The 7407-nt window shown below is 36.1% G+C and overlaps 1 long non-coding RNA gene across 1 annotated transcript; it reads right to left on the bottom strand.

Moving 5' to 3' along the window:
• Positions 1 to 1915: 1915 nt before the first annotated feature.
• LOC138907135 (uncharacterized) lies at positions 1916 to 4085 on the bottom strand. The gene is made up of 3 exons (XR_011414895.1): positions 4018 to 4085; positions 2238 to 2288; positions 1916 to 2167 (listed from the first exon to the last, which is right to left on the bottom strand). It is a non-coding gene; the product is annotated as an uncharacterized lncRNA (long non-coding RNA).
• Positions 4086 to 7407: the final 3322 nt, after the last annotated feature.

Below are 7407 nucleotides of genomic sequence, written 5' to 3'. Positions count from 1 at the left end.
GATTTCTGGTCAGCTGGGAAAGGTCGCAGAAGCGAGAAAAATGCCGCAGATGCGGCTTCACACCTGCGATGTATATTCCGCAGGTGTGAGTTTTGATCGGCAGTCACTTTTTGCATAAGCGAATAAAATTCCGTAGAATCAGAACAACACCTACGTTGATATTTTCGTAGGTGCGGGAACTAGGCAGTTCTGAAAAAAAATAGTGGCTATGCAATTTTGACTTGCTGGGCCCGCTTGGCTTGATTCTTTGGCCTAATTGCATTATTTTGAATTGTTAACATGTTTATAATTCCCGACTAACTTGGTTTTGATTTTTAGGTACTTTAAGCTTAAAAAATGGAACAAAACACAAATGAAAATGCGGCGCTTCATCATGAAATTGAGGAAGAAGCTGAGGAGGAACAATTCGACACTGAACGATTCATGTCTGTTGATTATTATCGTCAATATTATGACAACCTTCTTACAAATAAGGTCGTACTTGAAAAGGGAATCCCCGAGGATAAATTGACCGTGTTACTTCCAGATTTTTATGGCCGTGTCTACAGACCACCGACTGGTCTTGTTTCATGCCTACTCCATGTAAGGCCAACGAGGAGTGGATTTGTGAGTTTTATGCAAACCTTAAGCGTACAAACTTCAACGACCCACAACTCACGATAAGAGGCAAAACAATGAGGTTTGGAACTAAACAAATCAATGATATTCTAGGGCTTCCTGACCATCCACTTGAGCCGGTACGAGAAAAAGATTATTGCTCAAACGGAGATTGGCTAGTTTCTAAACTTTATCCAGCAGACAAGAGAGCAAAGTGGGCAAACAAGAGAAAGGGTTTAAAGTCCATCGACTTCACAGCTGAGGCCAAGATGTGGCTCTACATCATCTGCAACAGAGTATCACTGTGTGGAAATGTTTCGGATGTTTCATATGGCAGGGCCCTAATGATCGCATGCATATTTGATGGCGTTCATGTGAATGTCAGCCATTATATCCTTTAGGAGCTGAAAGAGTATTTGCTAGACGACAGTTCATGCTTGATGTTCCCTTCACTGATTACAGAGTTGTGCCGGCGGGTAGATGTTGAGCTATGTAGCACCGATCATTGGTTATCGACCGACAAACCCTTTCATCCGTTGAGAGTAACGGGTGAGGGTAGTGCAGTAATGAGTAAGCAGAGGAAAGACACCACTGTTGCCGGACCAGAGTCCTCCTCACAGGCAGCCCTGTCTGAGGGACCATTTGGGATGTTGAACTCACAACTTGTCTCCATCCGTGACTTAGTGTCACAGCTCCCTAGTGGCCCCTCACACTCCCAGCCTATGTCTGAGTATTTTACCAGGGAAGAAATGAAGACCTACCTGGAGAACCAGAAGAAGCAAGCAGAGTCGCAGGAGAAATTGGAAGCTTCTGTTAGCAAGCTCGAGGCAGCCTATGGCAACATGGCCAAGGTACATGTAGATCTTCAGGCAGACTTCTACAAGGAGAAAAAGAAAAATAAGAAGAAGAGCAAGTTCATGATAAAGATGTGGAGAGGCATCAAGGCCGTCTTCAAATGGGGGCAACCGAATAGGAAGATACCGGTCAAGGACAAAGATGATAGTGAAGAGTATTCCTTCCTGTCGAGTGCTGCTGATACTGATGCTACCGATGATGAGAAGGCCGAGAGCTCTACACGACAATGATTAGCTTTTTCCCGCAGTCTTCTAGTCTGATGCAGACCTCAGGGAGACCCTAAAACTACTCTTATTTTATTTTGATATTGTGTAGTGAGGACACTGCAATATTTTTAGTTAGGGGTGGCTTTAGGAAATATTGTCATTACCCAAATCTCCCTCCGTAGGACGTCGTGATGGCACCTAGTATTAGGGACTAGGTAAGCCTAATATTTACTGAAATAATAACAATATTAATTAACGTCTAACAAATGCGAAGTAGAAATCTCTATAGAATACTTACAATCCCAAAACCGGTAGTACAAGTCATAAGCTTTACTGAGTTACTAGAAAGCCTATAAATACAAATGTTTTGAAGTAGAGATAAAATAGTGCGAGAACAATATCAGAAGGTGACTCCGAAGCCTGCGAACGCAACAACAAGTTTACCTTGAGTCTCCACAGCAAGATCCGTACAGCTAGCTAGCGATCAACTGACTCCAATTTACCTGGATCTGCACAAAAATGTGCAGAAGTGTAGTATGCGTACACCACAGTCGGTACTTAGTAAATATCAAGACTAACCTCGGTGGAGTAGTGGCGAGGTACATTCAAGACACTCACTAATCTAATAACCTGTGCAATATGACATACATAAATAATAGGGAACAAATAGCAATGATAGCAATAATAACGAACTAGTGATATAAACAACAAGGCAGCAAGAACACCATAGTTATTACTCAGACGAATAAGAAACACAAGTACAACCAATTAAACAAGTCCTTCAAATATAAATCTTTCACATATAATTCTTTCGAATAAATACCCTCCAAATATATTTCTTCAAATAAATAATCCTTATATAAAAATCATAAAATACGGGTCTCAACCCCCTTTCATATTCTCACGGTACCTCGTGCCCATATCTCTATCACAACCGCACGGACAACTCTCGTGTCAAATATATCAATACATAAAATCTGCACGATCAATTTATTTTCAATAAAGTAAGGTTACAATTTTTAAACCAAGTAAGAATTCAACAAAGAAATGAGTTTATTTTTGAAATAGTTTGAGTGAAGAAAATGACATTTCAATTAAAATAAAGTATGAGATAAGCTACTGATTTTGATATAAAACTTATTAAATTAAAATATAATAGTAATTTATTTTATTTAAAACAACTCATTCGTTAAGAACAAGTACAAACTAGAAATACAAATTCTTAGAGTCTCGTACGAAAAAGCCAAAGCCAACACAATACTACAAGAAATGCAAAATACTTAATATTAAGTCAAATAATACATCACGGAGAACACATAAATTTACATATTACAGAAAAAAAATAACCAAAGGCAAGTGCAGCCATAGAGAAATATCAACAAAAGGGCATTCTCAAGGTACCACCTCGTAGTCCCAAATCATAAATAAATTTCAACAACAATGCCTCATGGGATCAAAAGTCATCACAAATCAATCCCCAACATAGCCCACCTTTTCTCGCCACGTGCAAAATAATAAAGTAAATGCTCTCCTTGTCTCGCCGCACGCACATAATAATATTCCCACCTTGTCTCTCTACATGTGCATACCCACATATATAGCCCGTTGTCATGTCGCATGTGCATATATTAATAGTTATAATAGCACGACAGAAATCTCGTGCAAATACCCGAACAAACCTCTCAACAATATCACGTGCCAATATCACAAATTGCACATCAAGTGCTCAAATATTACAACTTGCCACAGAAATTAGCAATACATTAATTTCCTCAATAAGGAGCTCATGGCTCGACCATAATGTGCACAAAATCTTAACAAAAATATCCGAGAGTGAACAACTGAACGGAATAATATTTCACAATTTAACACTTTGCCTCAATATGATTTACGTCCTTTATAACTCAATACCAATTTCAACAACATGAACTGGAAATTAATTCATCAAGGAACAACGCCTTCTTAAATCCAATTTTTTTGATAAATATATTAACGCCTCAATTTAAAATTATTTGCAGATAAGGAATCCATAATGAATTTTAATTCCAAGAAAATATCAAATCAAAAAACACACGAAATTCACATAAAAATCCAAGTGACAATCATACAAATTATCATATAAAATACAGATTCGACAAACAAGGAATGAGGCATGACAATTCAAGGATTTACTAAATACCAACAATTATCCAATTTAATAAATAAAAATGCCTAAGACTTTAAACCAATAAAATTTGCACATATAAGTCAGAATACGTACTCGCCACCTCGCGTACACAGCTTCCAATCACACAATATCCACATAAGACTCAATGACTAAGGGGTAATTCCCCCACTCAAGGTTAGGCAAGATACTTACCTTTTTGAAGTTAGGCAGATATTCCAAAATCACCTTCTTGCTTGAATTGACCTCCGGACAACTCAAATCTATCCAAATTAATTGTATAACTTCATTAAAATTCATCAGAAATAATTACGGATACTAAACCGTCGACTTAGAATTTCACATTTAAAAAGTCAACCAAAGTTAGTGCGGGGCCCGCATCTCAGAACCCGACAGAATTTTTACGAAATCCGAACACACATTCCGATACGAGTTCAACCATGCCAATTTTATCAAGTTCCTATAACAATTCGGCCTACAAATCTAAATTTTCCGTTTTTGAAAGATTTTGCAAAAATCCCAATTTCTTCCATTTAAATCTGAATTAAATGATGAATATAACCATGGATTTATGAAATATAATCACTTTTGGATATAAGACACTTATCCAAGTTGAAGTCTTGAAGAAATCCTCAAAATCGCCCAAGAACCGTGCTCCAAAAATCCAAATCGAAATGAAGAAAATAACCATTTTTGCTCCTTAAGTTTCTACACAATAAAAACACTATTCTGGTGGCTAAAAGTCCAATTTCCGTCACTAAAAGTGTCAAATCTGGTCGCTAAAGGTGCGCACCAGAACTGTTTACACCAACAGTTTATGTTTCACTAAAAAGGCTCTAACTCCATCATACGAACTTGGAATTCAACGATTCTTGTTCCTATGAGTAAAAAAATAATGATACGAACCTACTCGTTCAATCGAAACTCAATTCGGATCTCATTTGCTCAATGCGATACCAATTTTGCTCGTTAAAAAATTAAATCATGTTTCGCATTAAAAACCATATCGCGACTTGATGAAATTAGACCAAACATTCCAGATCATTCCTATAATTCATTAGCAAACTCCCGGAAGTCTCGAAAATGATTTTCGATCTCTAGAAAAACTCATCCGAGCCCCATGGGACCCCAATCAAGTATACTAACAAGTCCAATAACATGACGCGAACTTAGTCGATGCCTCAAGTTACATTAAACAACACTGAAACATGAATCACACCCCAATTCAAGCTTAATGAAAACTAATAAATTTTAAATTCTACATTCGATGCTGAAACCTATCAAATCAATCCGGACTGACCCCAAATTTTGCACACGAGTCCTAAATGATATAATGTAGTTGTTCCAATTTCCAGAATCAAATTTCGACCCCGATATCAATGAAGTCAACTCCCGGTCAAACTTTCCAAAAATCTTCCATTTTTCAACTTTCGCCAAAATGCGTCGAATTGACTTACGGACTTCCAAATCCAATTCCGGACATACGCCTAAGTCCGAAATCACCATACAAAACTATTGAAATCATCAAAATTTCATTCCGGAGTCGTTTGCTCAAAAGTCAAAATCCGGTAAACTCTTTTTATTTAAGCTTCAAAATGAGAATTTTTCTTTCAATTAAATTCTGAATCTTGCGAAAATCAAACTCGATCACCCACGCAAGTCATAATACACATTACGAAATTTCTCGGGACCTTAAGTCATTGAACGAGGCGTTAATTCTTAAAACGACAAGTCGGGTCGTTACAAATATACTTTATTTATACATTGATGCATAATGTGTCCCCTTGTCGGACGTATGCTTTTGTATGGATATTATGTTCCCCGGCCGGGCTTGTTCTACTATTGTTTATCATGTGCCTTTACCGGACGTAGTTTGTGATTGGTGATAATTGCGGATTAGTCGCTTTTGTTATTCTATTTTATTTTTCTTTATTTATTTATTTATTTATTTATTTATTTATTTTCTTTAGTAGTTTTTAGTTTATGTTATTTTTGTTCCTTTAGTATTAGTTGCTTTTGTTATTTCATTTTCTTTAGTAGTTTTTAGTTATTTTATTTTTATTCCTTTAGTGTTTATTTTATTTTCTTTAGTAGTTTTTAGTTTATATTATTTTTATCTCTTTAGTAGGAATATACTTTTCAATAAATTTTTTTGGATTTTCTTTATGCTACGGTTCTTTTCCGAGGAATATTTTTGTCTTGAACCGGGTGACTTTTCCCTATGATGGATGGAGTGACGACTTTCTTAAGAGAATTAGTCTTATTTTGTTATGTGGAGACTTTTGGATTGTTTGGTGCTAATAAAATTAGTCTCTTTTATGTGAAGTGAGAATTAAGAATACCCCTCCGAATTTTGGTTGTAAATTGAAAAAGTAAGTTGCATGGGGAAGAATAATTTTTGTGATAATATTTTGGCTCATTTTGTGGCTCTTTGCCCACTAGTTGGCATGATATTGCTCTAATTGTTCTTATTAAGAAGTGAAATTGATCCATCTTGATTAGTTTATGTGCCATGTGTGTTAGTTTTTGTTAAAAATAATTTTTGTGTTCACTTTTATCATCTAGAACTTGCCCGGTTGGACTTTTAATGCTAATGTTAATTATGTTTGGTTGGAGGGATGACCTTAAGTATTCTTTGTGGTATTTGAAAAAGCCTCTTTAGCCTTTCGAACCTACCATTGCATAAATATTATCACTAGTTAACCCCATTTGAGCCTTTAACCTTTTCTTTGGCTACCTCATTATAAACCTTTACCCTTTTTGTGAAATAATTCCCTCTTTTAAACCCGTCCCTCCTTGAATACTAAGAATGAAGCTAAAAGCCTAAGTTGGGGGTGTTGGTGTTAATTGGGAAATGGTGAAGATGTACATTGTGTGTAGAAACATATACCTCAAAGTTGTTTATATGAAGATACTCAAGCTCCAAAAGAAAATAGTTGTATAAAAAAATAAAAAATATGGAGTCTTGAAAAAATTAGAGAGGTACTTTAAGGTGGTTCTATGTTGGTAACTAGATGTCAATAAGGGTTATGTGATTTAAAAAGAAGCAAAGTGCAAAAAGAAAAGACAAATGTGAGTAGTGTTCAAGGAGGGTGTAGTCACTTATATCCCAAATGCTTATCCTACCCTTCCCTAAGCCTACATTTCAAGCTTAGAAAGTCATTATGGGATCTCCAACCGAATGTTCTTGAATAGGCGGCGAATTAAAATAGGGCAAGCTTATGGCATGCTATTTTGTAATACTTGAAATTCTTTGTTGAGAGTGAGTGTCTTTGTGCATTTGTCCCTTGTGTTGTTATTGTAAATATGGTGATTTTGGGACTTTATTTATTGTTAGGGCACATGGATTATGATGGATTGGTGACATTGATATATTCCGAATTTAGTAAATTGAGCATATGTAGTAGACTAATGCTTTTGAGTCACTTCTTGAGGCTTGGTTGTTGTCACTTGATTATGTTAAAACTCTATTGCATTCTTGAAATTGTTTTAAATAAGGGAGTTATTTGGTTGAGATTCACATACTTGAGCCTAATTATTAGTACCATCCAAATCCATAAGTGTTATGCTTAATTGGAGAATGTG

Source organism: Nicotiana tomentosiformis, chromosome 3, assembly GCF_000390325.3.
Source record: "Nicotiana tomentosiformis chromosome 3, ASM39032v3, whole genome shotgun sequence".
NCBI lineage: Eukaryota > Viridiplantae > Streptophyta > Magnoliopsida > Solanales > Solanaceae > Nicotiana > Nicotiana tomentosiformis.
The sequence above is the reverse complement of the archived record's forward strand: the minus strand, read 5'-3'. Positions and strand labels throughout refer to the sequence as shown.